Source organism: Lolium rigidum, chromosome 1 (genome assembly GCF_022539505.1).
Source record: "Lolium rigidum isolate FL_2022 chromosome 1, APGP_CSIRO_Lrig_0.1, whole genome shotgun sequence".
Classification (NCBI taxonomy): Eukaryota; Viridiplantae; Streptophyta; class Magnoliopsida; order Poales; family Poaceae; genus Lolium; species Lolium rigidum.
Genome location: NC_061508.1, coordinates 105047487 through 105062047, shown reverse-complemented (window position 1 = coordinate 105062047; position 14561 = coordinate 105047487). Strand labels below are relative to the sequence as shown.

Below are 14561 nucleotides of genomic sequence, written 5' to 3'. Positions count from 1 at the left end.
ATTGTGCTTCATTGTTGGATCTTGTGAGCTGCCTAACATGATCAAGATCATCTATCTGTAATACTCTATGTTGTGTTTGTCGGGATCCGATGGAGAGAGAATACCATGTTATGTTAATTATCAAGTTATTACATATGTGTTGTTTATGATCTTGCATGCTCTCCGTTATTAGTAGAGGCTATGGCCAAGTTGATGCTAGTAACTCCAAGAGGGAGTATTTATGCTCGATAGTGGGTTCATGCCTGCATTGACACTCGGGACGAGTGACAGAAAGTTCTAAGGTTGTGTTGTGCTTGTTGCCACTAGGGATAAAACATTGATGCTATGTCCGAGGATGTAGTTATTGATTACATTACGCACCATACTTAATGCAATTGTCACGTTGCTTTGCAACTTAATACTTTGGAGGGGTTCGGACGATAACCTGAAGGTGGACTTTTTAGGCATAGATGCAGTTGGATGGCGGTCTATGTACTTTGTCGTAATGCCCAATTAAATCTCACTATACTTATCATGACATGTATATGCATTGTTATGCTCTCTCTATTTGTCAATTGCCCGACTGTAATTTGTTCACCCAACATGCTTTTATCTTATGGGAGAGACACCTCTAGTGAACTGTGGACCCCGGTCCATTCTTTTAATACTTGAAATACAAATTTGCTGCAATACTTGTTTTACTTGTTTTCTTCGCAAACAATCATCTTCCACACAATTCGGTTAATCCTTTGTTACAGCAAGCCGGTGAGATTGACAACCTCACTCGTTTCGTTGGGGCAAAGTACTTTGGTTGTGTTGTGCAGGTTCCACGTTGGCGCCGGAATCCCTGGTGTTGCGCCGCACTACATCCCGCCGCCATCAACCTTCAACGTGCTTCTTGGCTCCTCCCGGTTCGATAAACCTTGGTTTCTTTCTGAGGGAAAACTTGCTGCTGTGCGCATCATACCTTCCTCTTGGGGTTGCCCAACGAACGTGTGAAATACACGCCATCAAGCGGCAGGTGGCAGCGGCGTCGGCGCGAGCGGCAGGTGGCGGCGGCGTCGGGCAGGAGGCGGCGGCGTCGGGCAGGAGGCGGCGGCGGCGGGACTTGGGCGCGAGCGGGAGTGGGAAGAACCTGAGCGGGAGTGGGAAAACGCGTGCTAGAGGTGGCCGACCAGGTGTGTTTTTCCCGGATCCCGATCCCTAGCTATGCCGAGGGCCGAGCTATGCCAGACCGGCTGCCTCGGCATATCCACATTTTTTTTCAATTTTTCATTTTTTCTGCTCTCAATTATTATTATAATATAGTATATTAATTGAATATGTAGTACCAATATAGTACCAATATAGTATAATATATTGGTACTACATTTTTTAGGTCATAGGACATGTCTATCGGGCGCGCGGGTGGTCTCGCGCAAAACGGGTCGTCGGGACATGCGGTATGGCCGTACCGGCTGCGCGCGTGCACCCGTCCGCCAACGCGCGAAACGGAAAACATTTAGCACATAAAATGACGCGTCCTAAACCTAAAAACATTTTTCCCTCCATTTATTGAGCGAAGGAAAGTGTCGCCCGGTTCAAATCCGGTCAGTTTCCAGCGGATTCGGCGGGGCACCGCGAGAAGCGGGTGGGATTCCCAGATGGCTTCCGCGCGCATATGGCATGTGATAGGTGGTGCGTAGGAGGTATCCTACCGCTGCGCGGAGGTCCCGCGCGATGCTGAAATGCGCACCATGTAGCCGCTTCACAAAAAAGCCCTTCCAGCACCTCGAAAATGGAAAAACCGTCGCCCGTGGTTCGGATTGGAAATCCGCGACCGGGGCCTTGCTTCCCATCCTAAGGCCCACGCACGTGCCAAATATGGCCTCGTTCCGACAAACTATGTGGTGAAACGGGCCGTTTCCTACTCATTTCCCCTAAAAGCCATAGAACTCCGGACGAGATAGCCCCGTTCGTGAAGGGTTCTCCAAGATAATTGCCGTATCCCAGTTCCGTCTTTTGCGGTGGTTACTAGGACACATAAAATGACGCCACGCGGCTCCGCTCGATTTTTTGGCTCCGTTTGCTTTGCCAATCGCGCAAAACGGGGCCGCCGGGACATGCGGTATGGCCGTACCGAGGCGCGCGCGTGCACCCGTCCGCCAACGCGCGAAACGGAAAACATTTAGCACATAAAATGACGCGTCCTAGACCTAAAAACATTTTTCCCTCCATTTATTGAGCGAAGGAAAGTGTCGCCCAGTTCAAATCCGGTCAGTTTCCGGCGGATTCGGCGGTGCACCGCAGAAGCGGGTGGGATTCCCGGATGGCTTCCGCGCGCATATGGCATGTGATAGGTGGTGCGTAGGAGGTATCCTACCGCTGCGCGGAGGTCCCGCGCGATCTCGAAATGCGCACCATGTAGCTGCTTCACAAAAAAGCCCTTCGGCACCCGAAAATGGAAAAACCGTCGCCCGTGGTTCGGATTGGAAATCCGCGACCGGGGCCTTGCTTCCCATCCTAAGGCCCACTCACGTGCCAAATATGGCCTCGTTCCGACAAACTATGTGGTGAAACGGGCCGTTTCCTACTCATTTCCCCTAAAAGCCATAGAACTCCGGACGAGATAGCCACGTTCGTGAAGGGTTCTCCAAGATAATTGCCGTATCCCAGTTCCAGTCTTTGCAGGTGGTTACTAGGACACATAAAATGATGCCACGCGGCTCCGCTCAATTTTTTGGCTCCGTTTGCTTTGCCAACCGCGCAAAACGGCGCCGCCGGGACATGCGGTATGGCCGTACCGGGCGCGCGCGTGCACCCGTCCGCCAACGCGCGAAACGGAAAACATTTAGCACATAAAATGACGCGTCCTAGACCTAAAAAAAAATTTCCCTCCATTTATTGTGCGAAGGAAAGTGTCGCCCCAGTTCAAATCCGGTCAGTTTCCAGCGGATTCGGCGGGGCACCGCACGAAGCGGGTGGGATTCCCAGATGGCTTCCGCGCGCATATGGCATGTGATAGGTGGTGCGTAGGAGGTATCCTACTGCTGCGCGGAGGTCCCGCGCGATACCGAAATGCGCACCATGTAGCCGCTTCACAAAAAAAAGCCCTTCCAGGCACCCCGAAAATGGAAAAACCATCGCCCGTGGTTCGGATTGGAAATCCGCGACCGGGCCTTGCTTCCCATCCTAAGGCCCACGCACGTGCCAAATATGGCCTCGTTCCGACAAACTATGTGGTGAAACGGGCCGTTTCCTACTCATTTCCCCTAAAAGCCATAGAACTCCGGACGAGATAGCCCTGTTCGTGAAGGGTTTTCCAAGATAATTGACGTATCCCACTTCCGTCTTTTGCAGTGGTTACTAGGACACATAAAATGACGCCACGCGGCTCCGCTAGATTTTTCGGCTCCGTTTGCTTTGCCAACTGCGCAAAACGGGGCCGCCGGGACATGCGGTATGGCCGTACCGGGCGCGCGCGTGCACCCGTCCGCCAACGCGCCAAACGGAAAACATTTAGCACATAAAATGACGCGTCCTAGACCTAAAAACATTTTTCCCTCCATTTATTGAGCGAAGGAAAGTGTCACCCCAGTTCAAATCCGGTCAGTTTCCGACGGATTCGGCGGGGCACCGCGAGAAGCGGGTGGGATTCCCGGATGGCTTCCGCGCGCATATGGCATGTGATAGGTGGTGCGTAGGAGGTATCCTACCGCTGCGCGGAGGTCCCGCGCGATACCGAAATGCGCACCATGTAGCCGCTTCACAAAAAAAGCCCTTCCGGCACCCCGAAAATGGAAAAACCGTCGCCCGTGGTTCGGATTGGAAATCCGCGACCGGGGCCTTGCTTCCCATCCTAAGGCCCACGCACGTGCCAAATATGGCCTCGTTCCGACAAACTATGTGGTGAAACGGGCCGTTTCCTACCCATTTCCCCTAAAAGCCATAGAACTCCGGACGAGATAGCCCTGTTCGTGAAGGGTTCTCCAAGATAATTTCCGTATCCCGGTTCCGTCTTTTGCAAGTGGTTACTAGGACACATAAAATGACGCCACGCGGCTCCGCTCGATTTTTGGCTCCGTTTGCTTTGCCAACTGCGCAAAACGGGGCCGCCGGGACATGCGGTATGGCCGTACCGGGCGCGCGCGTGCACCCGTCCGCCAACGCGCGAAACGGAAAACATTTAGCACATAAAATGACGCGTCCGAGACCTAAAAACATTTTTCCCTCCATTTATTGAGCGAAGGAAAGTGTCGCCCCAGTTCAAATCCGGTCAGTTCCGGCCGGATTCGGCGGTGCACCGCAGAAGCGGGTGGGATTCCCGGATGGCTTCCGCGCGCATATGGCATGTGATAGGTGGTGCGTAGGAGGTATCCTACCGCTGCGCGGAGGTCCGCGCGATACTCGAAATGCGCACCATGTAGGCTGCTTCACAAAAAAAAGCCCTTCCGGCACCCCGAAAATGGAAAACCGTCGCCCGTGGTTCGGATTGGAAATCCGCGATCGGGCCTTGCTTCCCATCCTAAGGCCCACGCACGTGCCAAATATGGCCTCGTTCCGACAAACTATGTGGTGAAACGGGCCGTTTCCTACTCATTTCCCCTAAAAGCCATAGAACTCCGGACGAGATAGCCCCGTTCGTGAAGGGTTCTCCAAGATAATTGCCGTATCCCGTTCCGTCTTTTGCGGTGGTTACTAGGACACATAAAATGACGCCACGCGGCTCCGCTCAATTTTTGGCTCCGTTTGCTTTGCCAACTGCGCAAAACGGGGCCGCCGGGACATGCGGTATGGCCGCACGGGCGCGCGCGTGCACCCGTCCGCCAACGCGCGAAACGGAAAACATTTAGCACATAAAATGACGCGTCCTAGACCTAAAAACATTTTTCCCTCCATTTATTGAGCGAAGGAAAGTGTCGCCCCAGCTCAAATCCGGTCGGTTCCAGCGGATTCGACTGGGCACCGCAGAAGCGGGTGGGATTCCCGGATGGCTTCCGCGCGCATATGGCATGTGATAGGTGGTGCGTAGGAGGTATCCTACCGCTGCGCGGAGGTCCCGCGCGATACTGAAATGCGCACCATGTAGCTGCTTCACAAAAAAAAGCCCTTCCGGCACCCCGAAAATGGAAAAACCGTCTCCCGTGGTTCGGATTGGAAATCCGCGACCGGGGCCTTTCTTCCCATCCTAAGGCCCACGCACGTGCCAAATATGGCCTCGTTCCGACAAACTATGTGGTGAAACGGGCCGTTTCCTACTCATTTCCCCTAAAAGCCATAGAACTCCGGACGAGATAGCCCTGTTCGTGAAGGGTTCTCCAAGATAATTGCCGTATCCCAGTTCCGTCTTTTGCAGTGGTTACTAGGACACATAAAATGACGCCACGTGGCTCCGCTCGATTTTTTGGCTCCGTTTGCTTTGCCAACCGCGCAAAACGGGGCCGCCGGACATGCGGTATGGCCGTACGGGCGCGCGCGCGTGCACCCGTCCGCCAACGCGCGAAACGGAAAACATTTAGCACATAAAATGACGCGTCCTAGACCTAAAAACATTTTTCCCTCCATTTATTGAGCGAAGGAAAGTGTCGCCCGGCTCAAATCCGGCCGGTTTCCAACGGATTCGGCGGGGCACCGCAGAAGCGGGTGGGATTCCCGGATGGCTTCCGCGCGCATATGGCATGTGATAGGTGGTGCGTAGGAGGTATCCTACCGCTGCGCGGAGGTCCCGCGCGATACCGAAATGCGCACCATGTAGCCGCTTCACAAAAAAAGCCCTTCCAAGCACTCCGAAAATGGAAAAACCGTCGCCCGTGGTTCGGATTGGAAATCCGCGACCGGGCCTTGCTTCCCATCCTAAGGCCCATGCACGTGCCAAATATGGCCTCGTTCCGACAAACTATGTGGTGAAACGGGCCGTTTCCTACTCATTTCCCCTAAAAGCCATAGAACTCCGGACGAGATAGCCCTGTTCGTGAAGGGTTCTCCAAGATAATTGCCGTATCCCGGCTCCGTATTTTGCAAGTGGTTACTAGGACACATAAAATGACGCCACGCGGCTCCGCTCGATTTTTTTGGCTATGTTTGCTTTGCCAACTGCGCAAAACGGGCCGCCGGGACATGCGGTATGGCCGTACGGGCGCGCGCGTGCACCCGTCCGCCAACGCGCGAAACGGAAAACATTTAGCACATAAAATGACGCGTCCTAGACCTAAAAACATTTTTCCCTCCATTTATTGAGCGAAGGAAAGTGTCGCCCCGGTTCAAATCCGGTCGGCTTCCGAGCGGATTCGGCGGGGCACCGCAGGAAGTGGGTGGGATTCCCGGATGGCTTCCGCGCGCATATGGCATGTGATAGGTGGTGCGTAGGAGGTATCCTACGCGCTGCGCGGAGGTCCCGCGCGATACTGAAATGCGCACCATGTAGCCGCTTCACAAAAAAGCCCTTCCGGCACCCCGAAAATGGAAAAACCGTCGCCGTGGTTCGGATTGGAAATCCACGACCGGGGTCTTGCTTCCCATCCTAAGGCCCACGCACGTGCCAAATATGGCCTCGTTCCGACAAACTATGTGGTGAAACGGGCCGTTTCCTACTCATCTATTATATATTAAAAGTAAAATAGGGTAAACCAGGAGCAAGAGAAATAGCTAGAAAATTCCACGTTAATCAGAAAATAACAGCCGTTGATGTGGTGGACCTTTAAAAATTATGGATATGTGAACGTTAGATCTACGTAACAAATATAACATGGTGGGCCTAAAAATAATCATGTGTAGCATGTACGGGTTGAGATGTTCACGTGTCACATGTACATATATGTTCAAGGAAAAAAAATGTATACGTGCCCTTTTCCTTAAATCAAACGAACCCCCCTCAATCTCTAGAAAGGAAGGTACACAAAATACGTATCTCCTCCCTCCCAGGCACTCATGACGTGAAATCTATCTATTTAACCGGAAACTAAAAATAGTATATGTGATGTTTTTTGGCACCACGTCATTAAAATAATCTCTTCGATTGAATTAATATGTTATCGATTGGTAGGATTTAATTTCATATCCGGAGCGATGCAATTGTATACGGAATATATGTTTGTACAATCTGTGCCGAATATCGATGCCTACGGAAAGCTAACTTAACCCCAAAATTGATTGGTGGTTAAATGTTTTGATTCACATGATGTATATTTGTTCACCAAATCTGTGCCGAACATGAACACGTACGTGAAGCTAACTCTAGACAAAAGATGGTAAGCGGTTTGAAAATAGAACTCCAAACTTCAAAACTGATTGTTGATGAAAAAAAAAACTGAACACATATATAGTGTGAGTTGGTGTTTGTACGTCCGTGCCTGCAAATAAGATTACTCGCCTGGAAATAAGACTACTCGCTTGGACATGGTGTGAGTCTCGCTTGAAAATATACGGGAGGCTCTAAACTAGACTTCTTTGCACATATAAAATACCAATATCGTTAGATAATATGAAAACAAAAATATAATTTACAAAAATTAAATTAACCTAACAAGTTTTGCTAATAGTATGTCATGTTGAATTTAGAGATAGGACCCTAAGAGGCCGGATGCCACAATGGTGCAAGATTTACTGTCCAGTAACCACTATATAGCCAAAGTATCGAGAGAGAAATAATAGAACGCAAGGCAATCCATGTGAACAACTGGCTCCATGGGTTGACCCATATGAAAACATCAAATACTGAAGAGATGGCCAATAAGCCTTACTGCCATATGACACAGTAATTTTTTTAAAACTTATGACACACTAATTTAACAATTAATATAAGAAGTGTTATGTACAACAATATGTGTTTAAAAGTAAAATTATGACACGTAAAAATCACATGGGTCCACATTTTATTATTTTTACCTGGTCCACACGTGTCCATAGCTCAAAGAAAAAAGAAATAAGGGTCAAGAAAAATAATGCTTTGACTAGCACGTTCTATATGGTTATAAACATCGTGTATGAGTAGGAAACTATAAAAAAAAGGGTTCACGTGAAAATAGGAAGCGATTAGCTTCCATGCCAAAGAAAATGAAACGATCGGATACATGCAATATATCAGGTAAAAGAAGGAGTCCTACACCTCTACGTCAGATATGGATTAGAAAAAAATAATTCCAAAGAAACTAGACATTTGTGTGTATGTCAGTGCAAGCACTTGGTAAACTACAGATGGAATATACATAAGCAAAATTAAATTGTTTAACTATATAACTTATTCAACTATAAAAATAGTAAGACATATTAAGTGTGCCTAAATTTCTTGACCACTCTCTTCATGTGTGCATGTAATTTTAAATGGACCTGAGAAAAAAAATTGCCTAAAAAGGCAAATATCCAAACTCAATGGGATATTAGGGAGAATATTTGCCATATGATTGAGCGAGACACATAACAGTAAAATAAAGATCACTGGAACATTGTCACGCTTTCGACCTGATATATGTTCATGACTACGACTGTAGCGCAAAAAATAGATGGTTCAAAAGAAAATCCGTTGGACATAGAAACTTCAGGAAGTAATGCAATTACAGAACTATAGTACAAGGGTGTGAAAATGTAATTGTATACTTATTGTTATTGTTGGGTACTACTTCAAATTTTTATTTATTCTGAAATATTTGATGAGTAATTTAGTTTGTAATATTACATAAGCAGTTTTCTCTAGATTTATGTAAGTCACACATATTTGCCAATTATGCCAACACAAAGGCAAACTAACAGAAATATTAATGGATATATGGTATGGCCATTGATCATTGAGCAAACAATACGTAGCAACAGAAAATAATTAAAATGGGTAAAATTCATTAAACACTACGTTTGGTAGTTTTAATAAATGTACAACATTACTTCTATAAAGTTACAATGTATAAAACATTATTGAAACAATGAACGGTTAGAAGTAAATAGACTTTTAAGATATTGCCCTCGCATTTGCGAGGGCCACCTTGCTAGTTTCCCCTAAAAGCCATAGAACTCCGGACGAGATAGCCCTGTTCGTGAAGGGTTCTCCAAGATAATTGCCGTATCCCAGTTCCGTCTTTTGCAGTGGTTACTAGGACACATAAAATGACGCCACGCGGCTCCGCTCGAATTTTTGGCTCCGTTTGCTTTGCCAATTGTGCAAAACGGGGCCGCCGGGACATGCGGTATGGCCGTACCGGGCGCGCGCGTGCACCCGTCCGCCAACGCGCGAAACGGTAAACATTTAGCACATAAAATGACGCGTCACACTTGTACATATATGTTAGCCAAACCTTACATCACACTTGTACACATATGTTATGGGCATATGCAAGTTTTCCAGCGATTCCGGCGCTCCGATGGTCTGTATCTTGAAAAACCCTAGGGCGGGGACCCCGCAGATCTACCCCTATAGCTTTCTCCGTGTGAGGGTTTACCAATGGTCTTTTTTATTTTCTTTGGTTCGTTTAGGACATATGTACATGGAAACCATAGGCTAGGCATACTTTACCATAAAATAGTCTCGTTTGAGCCGTGACAGGAGTTTCCACATACAGATCCTGGATTTTACCAAGTGCTAGCCCATGTATGCGGAAATCGTCAATGCCGGGTACATGCAAGGTTAGCCAAACCTTACATCGCACTTGTACATATATGTTAGGGGCAGATGCAAGTTTTCCAACAATTCTCACGCTCCGGTGATCTGTATCTTGGGAAACCCTAGGGCGGGGACCCCCCAGATCTACCCCTATAGCTTTCTCCGTGCGAGAGTTTACCAATGTAATTTTTTACTTGTTTTGGTTTATTTAGGACATATGTACATGGAAACCATAGGTTGGGCATACTTTACCATAAACTAGGCTCCATTTGAGCCGTGGCGGGAGTTTCCACATACAGATCCTGGATTTTACCAAGTGTTGGCCCATGTATGTGGAAATCGTCAACAACGGGTACATCCAAGGTTAGCCAAACCTTACATCACACTTGTACACATATGTTATGGGCATATGCAAGTTTTCCGGCGATTCCGGCGATCCGATGGTCTGTATCTTGAAAAACCCTAGGGCGGGGACCCCGCAGATCTACCCCTATAGCTTTCTCCGTGTGAGGGTTTACCAATGGACTTTTTTACTTGCTTTGGTTTGTTTAGGACATATGTACATGGAAACCATAGGTTGGGCATACTTTACCATAAAATAGGCTCGTTTGAGCCGTGGCGGGAGTTTCCACATACGCATCCCGCATTTCACCAAGTGCTAGCCCATGTATGCGGAAATCGTCAACGCCGGGTACATGCAAGGTTAGCCAAACCTTACATCACACTTGTACATATATGTTAGGGGCAGATGCAAGTTTTCCAACAATTCCGACGCTCCGATGATCTGTATCTTGGGAAACCCTAGGGCGGGGACCCCGCAGATCTACCCCTAGGGTTAGGGTTAGGGTTAGAGTTAGGGTTAGCAATGTATGTGGAAACCCTAGGGTTAGGGTTAGGGTTAGAGTTAGGGTTAGGGTTAGAGCTAGGGTTAGAGTTAGGGTTAGGGAAACCGTAGGGCGGGGACCCCGCACATCTACCCATATGTACATCAATAGCAAATGTTGGGCCTAGTGGCTCCGGTTGACCCGTCTGCGAAGAGCGTCACTCGTGGGACCTACATATGCCATCTACCAATTCTTAATTTTTTTTTTTTACATAATTCATACTAGTACATACATAATATAAAGTAATATAAGAGAGGAAAAAATAAAAAATAAACCCTGCGGCGGGGACCATGCAAATCTACCCCTAGGGTTAGGGTTAGGGTTAGCAATGGACTTTTTCCTTTTTGGTGATGCACTATGCGGGAGAGAAACGACGGGAAAAACTTGGCAGAAGAGAAAAAGGGCGGGAGAGAAAGAGTGGGAAAGTTTGGCAGGAAATCGGGCGGGAAAAAGAAAAACAGCGTGGTTATGCCGACGGTGGCCCTCGGCATAGACTTCGAGTGTGACATCATCTGGCAGGAGGAGAAGAAAAAAAAATGGACATGCGCTACACCGACGGTGGCCCTCGGCGTAGGCTTGACGTCGTTAGAGGGACGTTAGGGCACGGTTGGGCTGGGCTGTCTACGCAGGGATACGCCGAGGGGCAGGCATACGCCGAGTGCCACCGTCGGCGTATGCCTGGCTACGCCGACGGCTTCACTACGCTGAGGGGTGAGCCGAGGAGCTGGGCTGGCCGGCCCGTACGCCGACGGCCCCGATGTTTGGCCGTCGGCGTATGACACGGCAGTTGGCACCTCGTGCGATTCCTGTAGTGCTCAGATCCCACGCAGCGTTACAGAAAGCCCGGTGATATTCTTTCGCACATGTATATAGGAGCACACGACGCTGTCTATCTGTGTAGTTTTCCTACGAGAAAAGATGGCTAGGTGTGTTTGTGACGCGGTAAAGAAACGTCGGTATATCATCGATCGTCGCATGTATCTTACCATGATATTCTTTCGCACATGTATATAGGAGCACACACGCTGATCCGTCCATGGCACCAACTTAGCTAGGCGACGTTGAGCATGACAAGCGCTGGCTGACGTCATCACCGACGACGTCCTTGCACGCAGCATTACAGCCGAGGTACTGCGTCCATCTACCTCTCGAAATTTCTCTGCGTACGTCTGTACTCTAGAGTGCTAGCTAGCTAGCTAGACTGGTCCGTAGATCCACAGCTGTGTGAGCTCAGCTATTAACTAAACCAACACACATTGCACGCTGATGGTAGTTTCTTTCCACCTGATACTGCATTACTGCATCGATCGGCCTTGAAATTTCCCTGCGTCTGTGCTCTCTGCTAGCTAGCTACTAGCTAGATTGGTCCATTGATCAGCTGCTGTGTGAGCCTGCGAGGGCTGCTAATAATAACTAAACTAACGCGTACTGCGCGCATAGTTTGTTTCACTTGGTAGCTAGCAGCATTCAATCTGATAAAAAGATGAATGTGTTGCGCACCAAACCGAGGACCTGTAACTTCACCTTGGGAGTGCAAAAGACTGAAAGAGTTGGCCAAGCCATTGCACCTGTCGTCTAGCAGCAAAGAAGAAGAAGACTGAAGAAATTGTACAACCCTAATTTCTGCTGTTGTATTGGTTGAAGGAATCCTTCTAGAGTTACGAAAGCTGTGTGCCCATTGCCCTGGTACTGGTAATAACTTTGTTGTGCTAAGCCCATTATCCGAGGCTCCGAGCATATTCGGGGAAAGTAGCCCAAACTTTGCTCGGCCCAATAGACGAAGAAAGAGGAAGAAAGAAAAACAAGAACAACAAAAATTCTGGCTTCGCCCGGGTTCGAACCGGAGACCTTCAGTGTGTTAGACTGACGTGATAACCAACTACACCACGAAACCATGTTGACAATATTTCAAATGATTTATTATATATACTACACCAAGAGATATAAGTTCACGAGCACACTTACACATAAGATGGATTTTTCGATTTTCCGAATGCTAAATAGCACTACTAAATCAAAGGTAGAGGCTACTGGCATATATAAAGTGACAAGAATATTCAACTAAGTTAGAAGCAGAATTCCTCTAGCAGGCAGCAGCAGCAGAAACCAGCCAAACTGCAAATGGAACAAAGGAAAGATCGATCACCCGAAGGCTCACACACATAAGCTCCTACATTAATTCAGTTCCGAAAAAAAAATATATAATAGAATTGAGACAGACAATTAACGATTGTTCGCCTAGTACACATGAAGAGAGAGAGGAGGCGCCACCAAAAAAACCAATCTAGCATTTCGTCCCTCTCACCGGCAACGATGTCGGTTCATCCCGCCTCCGGCAGTATGGCGGACCACGGCCTCACGCCGGCAAGAGGTTTCAGTTCCTTTTTAGGTATTTGTAGTGTCTTCCTTAAATTGGTGGGGCGGCGGCTACATCTCGGAGTCAGGATAAGATCCCCCTCGTTTCATCGTGCGCCTAACGGAGGGCTTGTAGAGTTTTCTTCCCGACGGATCTTCTGGTATCCAGTCGTCTCAGTTTGTGAGGTTGACAAGCTTGGCCATTCCGATCTATGGTTCTCATCTTTGTCGATAGTTGTTGCGCTTGTCCTTTAGAAGGAGCTCTACTTTGAGTCTACGACAAACTTTGTTCGTCTCCGGAGGGTTGGGCAAGCACGGCGGCACGTCTTCGGTTCGCTCTAGTGATTATAGTATTCGCTAGATGGTCCAAGAATCTATTTGGTATTATTTTTTTCATTTTTAGAGCTCTTTGTAATAATGTTTATGTTTACTAATAGACGGTGAACTTTTGGCAAAATAGATATAGACACAATTACGTACTCGAGATGTTGAGCACTTAGTACACATACTGAAGGTTTAGATAGGGACATGAAGGTTCAGATGCTTAGGAGTAAGGACACAAAACATGACCAAACCTGCATGAACTGAATATCTTACCAGCCTTTCAGGAATCCAGAGTTGCTGCCCTCGTCACCATGGCGGCGGTGACGGCGGTGGTCGTGGTGTGTACCATATCGCGGCGACGGTGGTGGCAGCTGTGGAGGTGGGTAGTAAGGGCACTGCCCCTGGTTGAAGTAGCCCTGGTATCCTGACGGAGGTTGGTGATGAGGTCCCTGTGGCTGTGGTGGAGGGTACACACTAGTACCATGTGGTGGATGAAGAGGAGGGAAGACATCGGGAGGAGGTGGGTATGGCTGAGACCCAAAATGCCCTGCAGTTACACAAGCAGGGCGAATCTTCAGCAATCGGCCGTCCTCTCCCTCGCGTCGCCCCTCCAGGCGACCGGGGGGGAAACCCTAATCCCGTCGCCGCCGCCTTCCCCCTCCCCCTCCTCTCCCCTCGTCGCCCCCGGAGGCGGCCGCCGGCAAGGCCGTGCGACGCCGGTGATGGGGGTGGCGGGGATCTCTCCTCCGGGCCCCCGTGCGCTGCTGTAGGGAGGACGACGGCCGCGCCGGGTGGCCTCCGCCGCGGGGCGAGGTTGGCCGATTCCCCCGTCCCCCTTCCGGCGTGGCCTCGCCGGCGCTGGGAAGTGGTGGCCGGGGCTTGAAGGCCTCCGTCGTCCGGGTCGGGGCCAGGACTCCAGGGCGGCGGCCCTGGGCGCAAGGCGGGGCACCGCCGGCCTGACGGCGGGCGGCCGGTGCTGATGCTGCGGATGGCTCCCTTTGGCCGCGCGGGCGGTGAAGGGGGCGGCGGGTGTGGGCGTGGTGTGGAGGTCGCCCCGATGGGCCTCTCGTACCAGATCTGAAGACGGAGGCTTCCCATCCCTGCGGTGCTCGTCGCACCTCCCCGGCCCCGGACCGCCTCCGGTGGCCGCGGAGCGTGGTCGGATGTGGGCTCTGGACCGGGGGAAACCCTTGGCCGACGGTGGCGGCCGCGACGTCAACGACGCTGATGGCGCCGTTCTCCTTCCTGAAGGCGACGTCGAGGTGATACCCCTTCCCTCCCTGCCTATCTATCTCGGGTGAAAACCCAAAGCTTTGGCTTGGACGGTGGCGGCGCCCGGGTGGTGCCGTTTCCTCGTTGGAGGCGCCGTTTTGAGATTGTGGGTTTGGGGGGATGAGCTCGGCGGAGGTTGGTTTGCATCGTCTTCGCTTACTCCTGGCAGCTTGGTCCGATTT

General features: G+C 49.7%; 1 non-coding gene across 1 annotated transcript; it reads right to left on the bottom strand.

Annotated features, from left to right (window-relative positions):
• Nucleotides 1–12248: 12248 nt before the first annotated feature.
• On the bottom strand, nucleotides 12249–12322 carry TRNAV-AAC. Its single transcript has one exon. It is a non-coding gene; the product is annotated as a tRNA-Val (tRNA).
• Nucleotides 12323–14561: the final 2239 nt, after the last annotated feature.